Source organism: Bos taurus, chromosome 4 (assembly GCF_002263795.3).
Source record: "Bos taurus isolate L1 Dominette 01449 registration number 42190680 breed Hereford chromosome 4, ARS-UCD2.0, whole genome shotgun sequence".
Classification (NCBI taxonomy): domain Eukaryota; kingdom Metazoa; phylum Chordata; class Mammalia; order Artiodactyla; family Bovidae; genus Bos; species Bos taurus.
Genome location: NC_037331.1, coordinates 75,267,543 through 75,284,537, shown reverse-complemented (window position 1 = coordinate 75,284,537; position 16,995 = coordinate 75,267,543). Strand labels below are relative to the sequence as shown.

Genomic DNA, 16,995 nt, shown 5'->3' with positions numbered 1-16,995 from the left:
TTATTGTTTATTTTGCATTGTTCTGTTTTAAGCATAAAAGGATCAAGTACTGTACTCAACTCTGTGTTTTATACTTTAGGGCCTTATCATGTTAAATCACAGATGCTCTATATGGCTGAGTAAATGTTTACCCTTCAGAACCAGCCTAAACAAAGGAAAAACACTGTCCAAATAGTTTCTTTGCAGAATGATAACTAAAGGCTCTTTCCTGAAGTCTTAATCCTAATCTTAAATATTTGCTATCCTAAATTAAAGAAAGTTATGTCTGCAGCCTTATTATCTGTTTTTCTTCATGCTCATCATAAATGCCAAAGGGTAATTCTTCCTAGAAAAATCAATCTTTTGTGATAACATGCAATGTGTTTTTAATTAATGAAGCTGCTTGATGCTGGCAGACTAGAAGCATCTTATCGTCACATGCTGGGGGAATTCATGCAGGGTCCTGTCTGTGCATGCCGAGCCCTGGAGCCAAAAAAAATTTCTCCTGTCATTAACTGCTCTGCTTAACTAGCCTACTTATTAAGAACCAAGCCATCAGTCATGTTGGATAAGCATATCAAGATATAAAAAGACACCAGAAGCTGATGAAATACTTTGGCAAGAGCAATGACCAGTTTTGTTATAATAACTTGTGGTTCATCTCCAGTGTTCAGGGCCAAAAAAAAAAAAAAAGTCATTTGATATTGCTCAATATTCTTGGGCAAAATGTAACTGTCATCTGAATCCAGAGGTAGAAAAGAGAATTTTTGTTGATTTTGTTTGTTTTCTTTTGAAGATGAAAAATGGTTTTTCAGTTGGGGGACAGTGGGAAAGACTTGAGTTAATGGCCCCAACACCTGGTAACAGTCACCTGTTCTTTCCAAGATTCTGTTTCTTCCACTGGAAAATGAGGCTGAGAGTGTCCATGTCATGGTGAGAATAAAGCACATGGACTGAAGCACTGAAGGCACATCATAGACTATAAGGACCAAGATGCTGTTACTCTTTCTTAATGTTATGATTATTTTTATCCTTAGGGAAAATTACACCTAAGTGAAAACTGGATATAAACATTTCTAAATATTCATAAAAAGAAAAATATCAAATTATTCTCACTTTTCAGATTCCCAAATTTCAGGTTTTAGTATGTAAGCCTGATCAACAAAGCCCCCTCTTTTTTACCCCGAATGTAGCCAAAACAAAATGCTGCATGAAAAGCAGGGAACTTTTTGATAATGGAGCAAAGAGGTATTTATTGTTTCAGAAAGCACTTCCTGAAAACATTTATGACCATGGAGCCAATAAAATGATGGGTTCAGAGATAAGTATACTGGAAGGAAACAAAGACCATTGCAACACATGGCAAAACACCCTGGAATCATTCTTCCTTGTATTCTTAAGCATAATTTTTTACATTAATATAAAGAGTCAAAATAAAAGTTCCCTGCTGGGTTTACACAATACCCAGCAACTGACCAATTAGAGTAAAGAGAGCCCAAGCTAATTGTTTTTAATTATATGAATATAGTCCAGGTTGACTTATGTCTAAAATGGGATGATTTCATAGGCATTGAATACTCTTTTAATGTTTGAAAAATTAAGTAGTTTCTGAATTATAAGCTAATAGACTTAATATTGAATCCAATGCAAGATCTTTAGAAGATGGTATGATAAAATAACTGAAGATAATAATATAAGGATATTATTTTATAATTTAATAATAATATTTACATCTCAAAGGATTTATGAAGATAATTGAGATAACTAGATGAAAGAAACTTGGAAAGATGCTAAAGGTTAAGCCATACTATTCCTTCTGCTTGAAGTGTTCACTCCCCAGTGTCCATGATCACCACATACTATCCATCTTTCAAAGCCCAGATGAAATACAATGTCATTCACAGAACATCCCCTTGTTCTGTATTCTCTCTCCTTCCAGTGGGATCCCTCTTGGCATTCACCTTGCAATAGTAAACTCCATGAGGGCTGACTCTTAAATATACTCCCTTTTATATTCCCCAATGTCTCTGTGGAATAGTTACATGTGTTCAGGGTAGCCCACATGAAATGAGTCTTATGACAAAAGAGTGGTATCCTTGAAACGCATAGCTGGGTTTGTCTTACAAGGTAAGCGAGAGACCCACATTAATGGCCATTCAATATAGGGAAATTTGTCTTGGGGTCCCCACCAGGAGGCTATTCTTCCTTAATAATGAGTCAGCACACACAAACTGGTAGACCAAACAAGAACATATGGGAGGCTGATCTTTGTACTACTATGTGCTAAGTTGCCTCAGTAGTGTTCGACTCTTTGCAACCCTATGGACTGTAACCCACCATGCTCCTCTTTCCATGGAATTCTCCAGGCAAGAATACTGGAGTGGGTTGCCATGCCCTCCTCAGGGGATCTTCCCAACCCAGGGACTGAAACAGTGTCTCTTATGTCTCCTGCACTGGCAGGCAGGCTCTTTACCACTAGCACCACCTGGGAAGCCCTGATCTTTGTACTAAATAACTATTAATAGTAACTATTATTTTGTGAGGCTGTGCTTAGTCACTCAGTCATGTCCAACTCTTTGCAACCCCATGGAGTGTAGCCCTCCTGGCTCCTCTGTCCATGGAATTTTCCAGGCAAGAATACTGGAAAGTGTTATTTCCTACTCCAGGGGATCTTTCTGACCCAGGGATCAAATCCTCATCTCTTGCATCTTCTGCATTAGCAGGCAGATTCTTCATCACTCTGACACCTGGAAAGCCCCAACTATTATTCTGTAGAGTGTATTAAAGGACAATGGCTCCTAGAAAAATAGAGACTTGATCATTCAAAGTAAGCTGAAAGAGTAATGTAGATCACACAAAATGCACAGGTATGAGAAAGGCACAGACTATTTCAAGTCTGTCCATCAGGTGGAAGGAAACAGGAGTTGAGATATGACAGAACTGCATGGGCCAGGTGTTGTATTTAGAGTTGACTCTCTCCTAACTCCTCCTACCTATCACCCTTAGGATGCATGAGTTTTGGGTGTCACATGGTGTGCTTTTGAGACCAGAGATAACTTAATAGAGGATATTGGGTTTTTAAAGTCAGAGGACATATTACCCAAGAAATCTCAAGACAATATGCTTGAGTTTGTGTTCCAACTCATCATCTTGAAAATCAAACCTTCTCTTCCCATGCCAGAAGCAGCAATTCTATTTCAAAAACTGGTTGTTCATACATGATCAGCTATTTCTATAATTCTACACAAGTTAAATCAAGTAACCTCCTCAATCTAATTTTCCTATATCTAAGTAAAAAGAGAAAGATCAAAATTCACCAAAAAAGACATTAAAGAAAATAAACTTAACCAACAATAAAAAAGCAAAATGTTGTGAAATAGGTAATAATAGATTAATAAGCAGGGGGCTTCCCAGGTGGCTCAGTGATAAAGAATCTGCCTGCCAATATAGGAGATGCAGGTTCGATCCCTGGTTCGGGACCATCACCTAGAGGAGGAAATGGCAACCCACTCCAGTATTCTCGCCAGGAAAATCCCATGGACAGAGGAGCCTAGCGAGCTACAGTCCATGGAGTTGCAGAGTCAGACATGACTGAGCAACTGAGCACATGCATACGAGTTAATAACTATATTAGTAAAAATTAAAAAGTCTCAGATTCAATAGGATATTGATATCTATAGCTATAGCTATTCTATAGATAAGCTTCAACAGAAAAGTATCAGCATATATATATATATATATATATATATAATTAATAAAATTTAAAAGAACCAAAAAATAAAAAATCTCCAACAGATGTCCCAAATAGTCAAATAAACTTGGTATAAGTTTAATTTGGAAAAACAAATGAAGTGAAATGAACAATAAAATAAAATAAGTAAATAAATAAAAATAAATAAAATGTTATTTGCAATGAAGATGTTAAGAATTAAAACTGTGTAAGAAAATTTAAGAGATATAGTTCTTGGAACATAACTGGGAGCCTTTAGCCACAAATGTATTAATCTGGCTACCCTGAGGCTGGGTTGTGCAAAAAGTACATAGGAGAGAGAGAGAGAGAAAAAAAAAAAAAGAAAGATTTGTAGGTCTGACATTTGCTTAGCTAATGCACCCCAATTTCATAGGAAAGGCACAGGGGTTTTAAGAGAATTGTTCGATGAAAACACTACCAACTTGGACTAAACGGGGATCAGCAAAATGCAGCTCTTGGACCCCCCCCCGGCTACCAGGGGTCATGTGGCAAGGGGCAGGATTCTAAAAGCTCCTGAAACTCTAGGATCCAGGTGGATACACACCTTCCTCCAGCTATCTAATCAAACACTATTCAAGAGACAGCTGTGAGTGGATTAGCAGATGTGAATAAGGTCTCACATCTGCTGACCTTAGGATTGGTCAGTTCTTCAAGTGGGCCTGACCTAATCCCATGAGCCCTTTAAAAGTGGGAGAAGAGAGGGCCATCCCTGAGATGGGTTCAGGCTGGTCTGGAAGAAAGTCAACTCCCATCCTGTGTATTGCCTGTTGAGGCCACCTGGGCAAGGATCTTCAGGTGGCCTCCAGGAGCTGAGAGCAAGCAGGAAAACTGTGAGATTATCAACTGATGGTGTCAAAGCCATTAATTTGTGATCATTTGTTTTACAGCATGAATCAGGCTGAGAAAACTACCCAGCTCCAGAAAATGCTCATTCCTTATGACAAAAGGATTACTCTATAGCCCAAAGGCTGGAGCCAGTGTTACTGAATCCAAGTTCATATTGTTTGTGGCAAAACAGTCAGTCCCATTGTACAAGGAATAGCAACTCTATTTTGGAAAGCCAGGAGACCAAGAAGATGGAGGACTAGTGTCCCAAAGAAACATCTTCCCTGAATTAGAATTCAGGCTTCTTTTAAATTAAAAGGAGAGGGAGTGTGGCTGGTTGTAAAATTCATGGTGCTGGAATCCTTCATTCTTCCAGCTTGTCTGCCTAGGTCAGGTCAATATGTTCCTGCAAACCTCCAACAAGACAAACTTCTCTGTTCTGCAGCCTTTTATCTCTATACAGATGGGAAAAGGTTATACCTTTAAAGGCCAGAGCCTTGAGAATGGGCTTTCCTATATATCTCAGGATATGGGCAACATTCTTTTATAAAATGTTCAGAGCCAAGATGACTAAGCACAGGCAACAGAGCACAAGAGTTAGAGCTAAAGGAATAAATCCAATATGGAGTAAGTTGTGTTCTTCTCGGTTACACCAGGAGCCATAAAGAATTGCTGGGGGAACATACCTGGGCCCTATTCAGTGGGTCTGGGCCCACATGGACCAGGGCACCTGTGGCCTCTAGTTCTCCACTTTTCAGCAGAAGAACCTACTCCACAATTGTAATTAGTGAAGAGAGGAACAGATAAACTTCACCCAAGAAACCTCATCTGACACAGGAAATATTGGGATTTCATGGAAGACTCACAAGGGTGAATGTAACTTCATGTGGGAGGAATGTAGTGACTCACGGCCAGAGGTCCAACCAAGGTAGTTTTAAATGTGTGTGTGGAATTCTTTCCATGTTTTCCCTTGGCCCTGGGGCAGTCTTTGTAATTGCTTCATGGGGGCATGCCAGAGGTCAGTTAGAGGAGGCCCCAGCTCTCCTGACTCCTCTTGAGTTTTTTCTCTCCTTCATCCATGAAAGAGGTGCCCCACCTTCCTGGTCAGAGACACAGAATAAAGACAACCTAGCTTGGCCACAGTGGCCTTGTCCTTAGGAGCAAAATCAAAGGTTGGTAGTTGTTTAAAAGAGAAATCTAAGACAGAGCAATTAAACAACTGACCAGTAACCTGACAGGATTTCCAGAAAGCTATATCAATGCCATTGAAGGGGAGAATGTGCTTTTTAAAACTCCTAAATGGGATTCAAGTCTTCCGTTGGAAATGGCCTGCTGCTGCTGCTGCTGCTGCTGCTAAGTCACTTCAGTCATGTCCGACTTATTGACAAACTTTCAGGAAGGAAAAGACTAGTTGAGATGTACTCTGGTGCAATTTCTGGGCTGGGGGTGGGGAGTAGGGTCCAGATACTTGCCTCACAGCTCCCTTGGGGATGAGGACTCTTTTTTTTTTCCTTGAAATTCCTGCTCCTAACACACTTGAATAGGTTTTGTTTTCTGAAACACCCAGTTTATTGATTCCTTGACTAGGAGGATTCCTTTGTGGCAAGCTCTTTGACTCTTTGGGTCTTCACTTATAATTTAAAAATAAAAATACTGACTTCCCAGGTGGCGCTAGTGGTGAAGAAACCACCTGCCAATGCAGGGGACAGAAGAGACGCAGGTTTGATCCCTTGGTTGGGAAGGTCCCCTGCAGTAAGAAATGACAACCCATTCCCTTATTCTTGCCTGTAGAATCTCACAGACAAAGGAGCCTGGGAGACAACAGTCCACAGGGCCACAAAGAGTCAGACATAACTGAAGTGACTTAGCACAGAAATCACAGATTTCCTTATGGGATGCCCATCCAGCAACATGCAAAGGGAGCCCATTTTAGAGGACAGCCCTTCCCAGATCCTCAGAACACAAACACACACACACCCCAGGTACACTTGCAAGAACTCAGGGGCCCCTGTTCTAACTTTTCCAGAAGAGACAAGTGTGCGGGGGAGCAGCTGAGGGGTGGCAAATGATGGTGCCTTCTCAGAGATCAAGAAATTCTCAACAGTGCCCACCTTCTCCCTCTCCAAAGGGACAGCCCTCATGGTTTGCCACAGAGGCAGAAGGAAGAAATCGAGATTCCAGGAGTCAAGATTTTCAAATAAGCATTCTTTGAGCTCTACAATGGGCATGTATGTGCTACTGTATGGTCTGATGGTTCTGTGGGGTGACCAGCACTCCGTGTTCATCTCAGGAGAGTTTGGTAAGCAACATCCAACCCTGCCAAGCTAGGGGAGCAGGGCACAGCAGACTCCCCAACAAAGAGAACATGCAGAGCCAGGAGTCTGTGCTAAAAGAGCAAACGACCCAAACCAAGCTCCTCAGAAGCTAACTGAATTGTATCACAAAGTGATATCTCACCAGGATGCTCCACATTTCACGGAAAGTCATATATAATTTTTATAAAATGAAAAAAAAATAATGCTAAAACCCTATTATGTTTATATGGACATTTTCAGAACTGCTAGAATGTGAGAAGTCATCCCACTATCAATGTGTATGTAAGATGTTAAATCCATGTATCTAAGAAATTAAAACAAATGACCACAATGTCCTGTGCAACCTCAAAGCTTTGATGAATTCTTGGCAGTTAGCAAATGCCCAAGGTGGAAAGCACACAAATATTTGTATTTTCCCTGAACTCATGAGTAATGGAACAACTACTTTTTCCTGTCATAGCAGTCTTTGTGTATTATTCCTCATCCCAAGGACTGCCATCTCTCACATTCTAGGCTCTCCTTCCACTCTCATCTTGTAGCTGTGTGACTTGAGGCAATTCATCTTACCCTTTCCGGTCTGTCTTTTTCTCTGCTAAATGAACAAGATGACCCCAAACCCAAGGGGTAATCAGTTAAGTAAATGTGAAAGAGCTCTATCCTCAACAGTTACCACAAAATGTACCCAAATGCCCTCGGCAGATAGTCTGAGCTCTGTGTGTGTTGGATTCCCTTTGTCCTTCTCTCAACAGAATCTATTATTTTAAAAAACGATTAACCCTCCTTGTATTAATGGATGAACTCACTCTTAGGTTTTTACTTTTCACCTCCAGTAATTAACTCTTTCTGACTCATCCCTGACATGTCTGGGCCAGCAAAGTGGTGCCAGTGGGTCCCACAGGCAGGAGAAGGGCAGTGAAGTGGATCTTGAGAACCTGCTGGTTCAAAAAGGACCTCCTCCAGCCACAGCTGGTTTCTGACCTCAAGATCAGACCTTGGCAGTGACTTCCTGGCTGACTTCCTCCCTCCTGCAGACAATACCCACTCTCTACTGGTTACTACTGTTCTGGTCAAATTCCATGTGCTTCTGCTGGTGCATACCTGTTATTCAGACTGCCATAAGTCACATTGAGTGGCATGCAGACCCTGCAGGCAGCACCATGCTGGCCCTCCCTGGCCCCACTAGTCATGGATGTTTCCAAGTCAAGTCATTTTAGCCCCAATGGTGAAGCCAGTTTCAATTTTCAATGCCATTTCTCATCTTAGAGTTGTATGGTTTTCTGTGTGTTTTCACTTCTCTGGCCCTTTAAATTATTTATATATTTTATGTATATTTATATTATAAAGCTTGTATAAAATTAAGAATAATATTAAGATTAGAGTATTAAAGTATAATTTAATAAGTTATCATAAGAACTTATGCAAGTTGTGTCATCAACATTTTTTCAGGCATCATATGAAAAAATATTAATGAAGAAAACTTGCAAATGTAATGGGTAAGGGAATTCTGTGTAAATTTTCCTTAATGCCCAGAGATAATTCATGTTTAAACTAAAATGCATCTATGTCTTAAAATATTTTTAGAAAACAATCATTGTACAAATTTCCATAGTTATAATTGTGCATCACCACAGACTGGAAGATTAACCAAACATCTCTCCACAAAGTTAATTATGGGAAAGTTAAATTGCACACATTTTGTATATTCAGTGTTAAAAATAAAGATTAACTGAAAGTAACAAGACACAGAGAAGATGCCTTGATTATAGAGCATCTATTTTAAAAAATATAGGAAATTTGACTCTGTCCATGTGAATTTGCACAGTAGAAATTCTGTATATTGGCTGAAATGTCTTGAATGCCAGTCAACTTATTAACAAGCTTCATTAAGTGGTTAATTAACCCCAGTAGACTATTAGTTTCAGTTTGCAACAACTTCTATGTAGCAGATGTCTATTCATAGCCCTTACATCAACGAAAATGTACTGAACTGTGCATCTTTCAGTTCAGTTCAGTCGCTCAGTCGTGTTCTTCTCTGTGCGACTGCATGAATCACAGCACACCATGGCCTCCCTGTCCATCACCCTCTCCCAGAATTCACTCAAACTTACGTCCATCGAGTCGGTGATGCCATCCAGCCGTCTCATCCTCTGTCATCCCCTTTTCCTCCTGCTCCCATTCCCTCCCAGCATCAGAGTCTTTTCCAATGAGTCAACTCTTCGCATGAGGGTACATGATAATTCATCAAGAAAGTTTGTAGGAGTCATGGACACAATGAAGGGAACTTTATACTTGGCACCTCATAATTTAAGATTTACTTGCCCTGGATTTAGTAGATGTGCGGCCAAGTAATAATGTCTACGTAGTTAGAATCAGGAGAAATATGACGAAACAAAAAATCTGTTCAAAACTGCTATTGCCTTGATCGTCTTCAATTCAATTTAAGTCTGAATTTGGCAATAAAGAGTTCATGATATGAGCCACAGTCAGCTCCCAGTCTTGTTTTTGCTGACTGTATAGAGCTTCTCCATCTTTGGCTGCAAAGAATATAATCAATCTGATTTCAGTGTTGACCATCTGGTGATGTCCATGTGTAGAGTCTACTCTTGTGTTGTTGAAAGAGGGTGTTTGTTATGACCAGTGTGTTCTCTTGGCAAAACTTTATTAGCCTTTACCCTGCTTCATTCTGTACTCCAAGGCCAAATTTGCCTGATACTCCAGGTGTTTCTTGACTTTCTACTTTTGCATTCCAGTCCTCTATAATGAAAAGGACCTCTTTTAGGGGTGTTAGTTCTAAAAGATCTTGTAGGTCTTCATAGAACTGTTCCACTTCAGCTTCTTCAGCGTTACTGGTTGGGGCATAGGCTTGCATTATCATGATGTTGAATGGTTTGCCTTGGAAACGAACAGAGGTCATTCTGTCGTTTTGGAGATTGCATCCAAGTACTGCATTTTGGACTCTTTTGTTGACCATGATGGCTACTCCATTTCTTCTAAGGGATTCCTGCCCGCAGTAGTAGATATAATGGTCATCTGATTTAAATTCCCCCATTCCAGCCCATTTTAGTTCGCTGATCCCTAGAATGTTGACGTTCACTCTTGCCATCTCCTGTTTGACCACTTCCAATTTGCCTTGATTCATGGACCTGATGTTCCAGGTTCCTATGCAATATTGATCTTTACAGCATCAGACCTTGCTTCTATCACCAGTCACATCCACAACTGGGTGTTTTTGCTTTGCTTCCTTCCCTTCATTCGTTCTGGAGTCATTTTTCCACTGATCTCCAGTAGCATATTGGGCATCTACCGATCCAGGGAGTTCCCCTTTCAGTATCCCATCATTTCGCCTTTTCATACTGTTCATGGGGTTCTCAAGGCAGGAATATTGAAGTAGTTTGCCATTCCCTTCTCCAGTAGACCACATTCTGTCAGACCTCTCCACCATGACCCTCCCATCTTGAATGGCCCCACAGGACATGGCTTAGTTTCAATGAGTTAGACAAGGCTGTGGTTGGTGTGATTAGATTGGCTAGTTTTCTGTGATTATGGTTTCAGTGTGTCTGCCCTCTGGTGCCCTCTCACAACAGCTACCATCTTACTTGGGTTTCTTTTACCTTGGACGTGGGGAATCTCTTCATGGCTGTTCCAGCAAAGTGCAGCCGCCACTCCTTACCTTGGATGAGGGGTATCTCCTCACCACCACCCCTCCTGACCTTGAACCTGGAGTAGCTCCTCTTGGCCCTCCTGTGCCCACGCAGCTGCTGCTCCTTGAATGTGGGGTTGCTCCTCTCCCCTGATCTCAGGCATGTGGTAGCTCCTCTCGGCCACCACCCCTGACCTTGGGCAAGGGGTAGCTCTTCTGGGCTGCGCAGTCCATCACAACCAGCACACTCAGGTATGACCTAAATCAAATCCCTTACAGTTATACAGTGGAAGTGAGAAATAGATTTAAGGGACTAGATCTGATAGATAGAGTGCCTGATGAACTATGGATGGAGGTTCATGACATTGTACAGGAGACAGGGATCAAGATCATCCCCATGGAAAAGAAATGCAAAAAAGCAAAATGGCTGTCTGAGGAGGCCTTACAAAAAGCTGTGAAAAGAAGAGAAGTGAAAAGCAAAGGAGAAAAGGAAAGATATAAGCACCTGAATGCAGATTTCCAAAGACTAGCAAGGAGAGATAAGAAGGCCTTCTTCAGCGATCAATGCAAAGAAATAGAGGAAAACAACAGAATGTGAAAGACTAGAGACCTCTTCAAGAAAATTAGAGATACTAAGGGAACATTTCATGCAAAGATGGGCTTGATAAAGGACAGAAATGGTATGGACCTAACAGAAGCAGAAGATATTAAGAAGAGGTGGCAAGAATACACAGAAGAACTGTACAAAAAAGATCCTCACAACCCAGATAATCATGATGGTGTGATCACTAACCTAGAGCCAGACATCCTGCATGTGATGTCTGTGATTATGGCAATTTGGGGAGAGGAGCAACCCCACATTCAAGGAGCAGCAACTGCGTGGGCACAGGAGGGCCAAGAGGAGCTACTCCAGGTTCAAGGTCAGGAGGGGTGGTGGTGAGGAGATACCCCTCATCCAAGGTAAGGAGTGGTGGCTGTGCTTTGCTGGAACAGCCATGAAGAGATACCCCACGTCCAAGGTAAAAGAAACCCAAGTAAGATGATAGCTGTTGTGAGAGGGCACCAGAGGGCAGACACACTGAAACCATAATCACAGTGTGTCTTATAGTGGGCCTTAGAAAGCATCACTACTAACAAAGCTAGTGGAGGTGATGGAATTCCAGTTGAGCTCTTTCATATCCTGAAAGAGGATGCTGTGAAAGTGCTGCACTCAATATGCCAGAAAATTTGGAAAACTCGGCAGTGGCCACAGGACTGGAAAAGGTCAGTTTTCATTCCAATCCCAAAGAAAGGCAATGCCAAAGAATGCTCAAACTACCACACAATTGCACTCATCTCACACGCTAGTAAAGTAATGCTCAAAATTCTCCAAGCCAGGCTTCAGCAATACATGAACTGTGAACTTCCAGCTGTTCAAGCTGGTTTTAGAAAATGCAAGGAACCAGAGATCAAATTACCAACATCCACCAGATCATCAAAAAAGCAAGAGAGTTCCAGAAAAACATCTATTTCTGCTTTATTGACTATGCCAAAGCCTTTGACTGTGTGGATCACAACAAACTGTGGAAAATTCTGAAAGTGATGGGAATACCAGACCACTTCACCTGCCTCTTAAGAAACCTATATGCAGGTCAGGAAGCAACAGTTAGAACTGGACATGGAACAACAGACTGGTTCCAAATAGGAAAAGGAGTACATCAAGGCTGTATACTGTCACCCTGCTTATTTAACTTATATGCAGAGTACATCCTGAGAAACGCTGGACTGGAAGAAGCAGAAGCTGGAATCAAGCAGGCCAGGGAAAATATCAATAACCTTAGATATGCAGTTGGCACCACTCTTATGGAAGAAAGTGAAGAGGAATTAAAAAGCCTCTTGATTAAAGTGAAAGAGGAGAGTGAAAAAGTTGGCTTAAAGCTCAACATTCAGAAAATGAAGATCATGGCATCTGGCCCATAACTTCATGGGAAATAGATGGGGAAACAGTGGAAACAGTGTCAGACTTTGTTTTTTTGGGCTCCAAAATCACTGCAGATGGTGACTGCATCCATGAAATTAAAAGACGCTTACTCCTTGGAAGGAAAGTTATGACCAACCTAGATTACATATTGAAAAGCAGAGATATTACTTTGCAACAAAGGTCCGTCTAGTCAAGGCTATGGTTTTTCCAGTGGTCATGTATGGATGTGAGAGCTGGGCTGTGAAGAAAGCTGAGCACCGAAGAATTGAAGCTTTTGAACCGTGGTGCTGGAGAAGACTCTTGAGAGTCCCTTGGACTGCAAGGAGATCCAACCAGTCCATCCTAAAGGAGATCAGTCCTGGGTGTTCATTGGAAGGACTGATGCTGAAGCTGAAACTCCAATACTTTGGTACTTTGGCCACCTCATGGGAAGAGTTGGCTCACTGGAAAATACCCTGATGCTGGGAGGGATTGGGGGCAGGAGGAAAAAGGGATGACAGAGGATGAGATGGCTGGATGGCATCACCGACTCAAAGGACATGAGTTTAAGTGAACTCCGGGAGTTGGTGATGGACAGGGAGGCCTGGCATGCTGGGATTCATGGGGTCGCAAAGAGTTGGACACGACTGAGCGACTGAACTGAACTGAACAGATCATCTTCAGAGGTGCTGCAGGATTGTGAGCAGCACCAGTTTAGTGAGTGGTGTGGACATATTTTCACATTCTGCCTCAGAAAAGACATATTAAGGTGAAAGTTGAAGTAAAAATAAATACTACAACCTTGTCTTGGACCTAACAGAAGGAGAAGATACTAAGAAGAGGTGGAAAGAACACATTGAAGAACTATACAAAAAAGATCTTTAAGACCCAGATAATCAGGATGGTGTGATCACTCACCTAGAGTCAGACATCCTGGATGCAAAGTCAAGTGGGCCTTAGGAAGCATCACTACGAACAAAGCTAGTGGAGGTGATAGAATTCCAGTTGAGTTATTTCAAATCCTAAAAGATGATGCTGTGAAAGTGCTGCACTCAATATGCCAGCAAATTTGGAAAACTCATCAGTGGCCACAGGACCGGAAAAGGTCAGTTTTCATTTCAATCCCAAAAAAGGCAATGCAAAAGAATGTTCAAACTGCTGCACAATTGCACTCATCTCAAATGCTAGCAAAGTAATGCTCAAAATTCTCTAAGCCCAGCTTAAAGCATATGTGAACCGTGAAATTCCAGATGTTCAAGCTGGATTTAGAAAAGGCAGAGGAATCAGAGATCAAATTGTCAACATCTGTTGGATCATTGAAACAGCAAGAGTCCCAGAAAAACATCTACTTCTCCTTTATTGACTATGCCAAAGCCTCTGACTGTGTGGATCACAATAAACCGTGGAAAATTCTGAAAGAGATGGGAATACCAGAACACCTGACTTGCCTCCTGAGAAATCTGTCTGCAGGTCAAGAAGCAACAGTTAGAACTGGACATGGAACAGCAGACTGGTTCCAAATCAGGAAAGGAGTACGTCAAAGCTGTATATTGTCACCCTGCTTATTTAAGTTATATGCAGAGTACATCATGAGAAATGCTGAACTAGATGAAGCACAAGCTAGAATCAAGATTGCTGAGATAAGTATCAATAACCTCAGATATGCAGATGACACCACCCCTATGGCCGAAAGTGAAGAAGAACTAAACAGCCTCTTGATGAAAGTGAAAGACGAGAGTAGAAAAGTTGGCTTAAAACTCAACATTAAGAAAACGAAGATCATGGCATCCAGTCCCATCACTTCATGGGAAATAGATGGGGAAACAGTGGAAAAACTGAGAGACTATTTTGGTGGGCTCCAAAATCACTGCAGATGGTGACCGCAGCCATGATATGAAATGACTCTTACTCCTTGGAAGGAAAGTTGTGACCAACCTAGACAGCATATTAAAAAGCAGAGATATTACTTTGCCAACAAAGGCCCATGTAGTCAAGGCTATGGTTTTTTCAGTAGTCATGTATGGATGTGAGATTTGGACTGTGAAGAAAACTGAACACCGAAGAATTGATGCTTTTGAACTGTGGTGTTAGAGAAGACTCTTGAGAGTCCCTTGGACTGCAAGGAGATCCAACCAGTTCATCCTAAATAAAATCAGTCCTGAATGTTCATTGGAAGGACTGATGCTGAAGTTGAAACTACAATACTATGGCTACCTGATACGAAGAACTGACTCATTTGAAAAGACCCTGATGCTGGGAAAGATTGAAGACCAAAGGAAAAGGGGAGACAGAGGATGAGATGATTGAATGGTATCACCGACTCAATGGACATGAGTTTGAGTAAACTCCGGGAGTTGGTGATGGACAGGGAGGCCTGGCATGCGGCAGTCTATCAGGTTGCAAAGAGTCGGACACGACTGAGTGACTGAACTGAACTGAACTGACACCTTTGTTAAGATTCACAGCATCCTGTGGAATGGAAGCAGCCACACGGAGATTAAGAGCCATGGGATTATACCTTGACATCAGTGAGGAGTGTTTTATGGATGTGGAAGCAGAGCACATAGTGACCACCTTGTGGTATGGAGAGGGGCTCAGTTGCTAGCACAAGCTCCACACTGAATCAACTGCCCTTCACACAAAGTGATTTTTTAGAAACACCCTGTGCCAATGCCATTCTCAGGGAAGGACTCAGATTCCACACAAGAACGGTTCAGCAGGTGTTTCCAGGCTAGATTCTGAGCTGCTGTGTCAGGAACCACCTTTGTCTGTGGGAGGCTTGGGATGAATGAAGATGCCTGAGATGAAAACAAAAGGTTTATTGACCCAACAATCTAAAAAAGACAGGACTAGTAGGGGGACGGACACTCCTCCTCCTGCCTCACTCAGCCCTGCTCCACGGTTCTCTCCCTCATTACTGCCCCATCTTAGGGAAATGAGTGACAGGGAGGTGCCAGCCTCCTGGGCTGGTAATGATTCTGACACCAATTCTGACATGTGGGGTTTTCTCCACACCAAGAAATTCCGTGAAACCAGCTGGAGGTCCTATAAGTCAATGAACTCAGCCTGACACTGGACCTGGAGGCAGCACCAGATTCCACAGGTTAAGGGCTCAGTCTGACTAGGCTGCCCCTCACTTCCTTACATTTCCAGTCTCAAGTTCAGGTCATCACCTGTGATCCTGACAAACTTGTTTAGATGGGAGTTTCCCAGGACCCTTCATTAGGTTTCTTTAATTTGCTAGACTAGCTCACAGAGATCTGAGAAGCATCTCATACTAGATGACCAATTTATTACAACTCATACACAGGCAGATGGGAGAGACACATAGGGCAAGGTGAGGGGAAAGGACAGAGTCTCTCTGCCCCCTCCAGGATGTCACTCTTCCCAAATTTTCATGTGTTCACCAACCTGGAAGTTCTCTGTATTCCATTATTTTGAGGTTTTATGGTGGCTTCATTACTTAGAGATGATTGATTAAATCATCAGTCATTGGCGATTGACTCATCACCAGCACTCTCCACTCCCTAGGAAGTCAGGGGATTAGACTAAAATATTCAACCCTCTAATCCCCTGGTTTGTCCCTCTGGCAACCAGCTCCCATCCCCAGGTGGAGTCCAAAAGCCACCTAATTAACACAACAATAGACACCTTTGCCCAGCTAGCTCAGTTGGTAGAGCATGGGACTCTTAATCCCAGGGTCGTGGGTTCGAGCCCCACATTGGGCATAGTTAGCGTTGGGCTTCCCTTCTGACTCAGCTGGTAAAAAATTCTCCTACAATGTGGAAGACCTGGGTTCAATCTCTGGGTTGGGAAGATCCCCTGGAGAAAGGAAAGGCTACCTACTCCAGTATTCTGGCCTAGAGAATTCCATGGACTTGTATAGTTCATGGGGTCGCAAAGAGCTGGACATGATTTTCACTTTCAGACACCTTTATGCTTTCACCATTTTGGAAATTCCAAGTGTTTTAGAAGCTTTGTAGCAGAAACAGGGATGAAGACTAAATGCATGCTTCTTATGGCAAATCACCATGTCACAGGAGGGCAGCAATCAACCCCTCTATGGAGGACAATACATGTGTTCATCACTCACCTCCAACAAAGCCAAATTAGAAGGGCTTCCAGATAATTTTCCTGAAGTCAGAGGTCCCTATAAAAAGCATCTCCCTCCTTGGGTAGAGCTCATCTGGGGCAATGGTTGGTTAGCATTTGCTATGCCCCTACCCATCAGGGAAAATGCACACTGGATAGATGGTGTGGTGGAGAGAAGGGACAGAGTTCAACAGTCAGACTGCTCAGTCTGACATCTTCCAAAGAAGGTGGCCAGCTTGGAGTACCCTGTCAAATCTCACCTGGGGGAGTCAAGCTGCCAAAGTGAGAATGAGAGTATAAAGAGGTTGGTGCGGGAGGGGGAGGTGTTCACAGTGAGATGCTAATGAGAGCTGCATGGAGTGAAGGAAGCCAGTAAGGGATTGCGATTCTTTGAAATAAAGTTAGAAAAAATAAGAAAACTAACACATATTTAATTTCCTATTAAACATCACTC

At 42.2% G+C, this 16,995-nt stretch overlaps 1 non-coding gene across 1 annotated transcript; it reads left to right on the top strand.

The window, feature by feature from the left end:
- Positions 1–16,104: 16,104 nt before the first annotated feature.
- On the top strand, positions 16,105–16,177 carry TRNAK-CUU (transfer RNA lysine (anticodon CUU)). Its single transcript has one exon. It is a non-coding gene; the product is annotated as a tRNA-Lys (tRNA).
- The last annotated feature ends 818 nt before the right edge of the window (positions 16,178–16,995 follow it).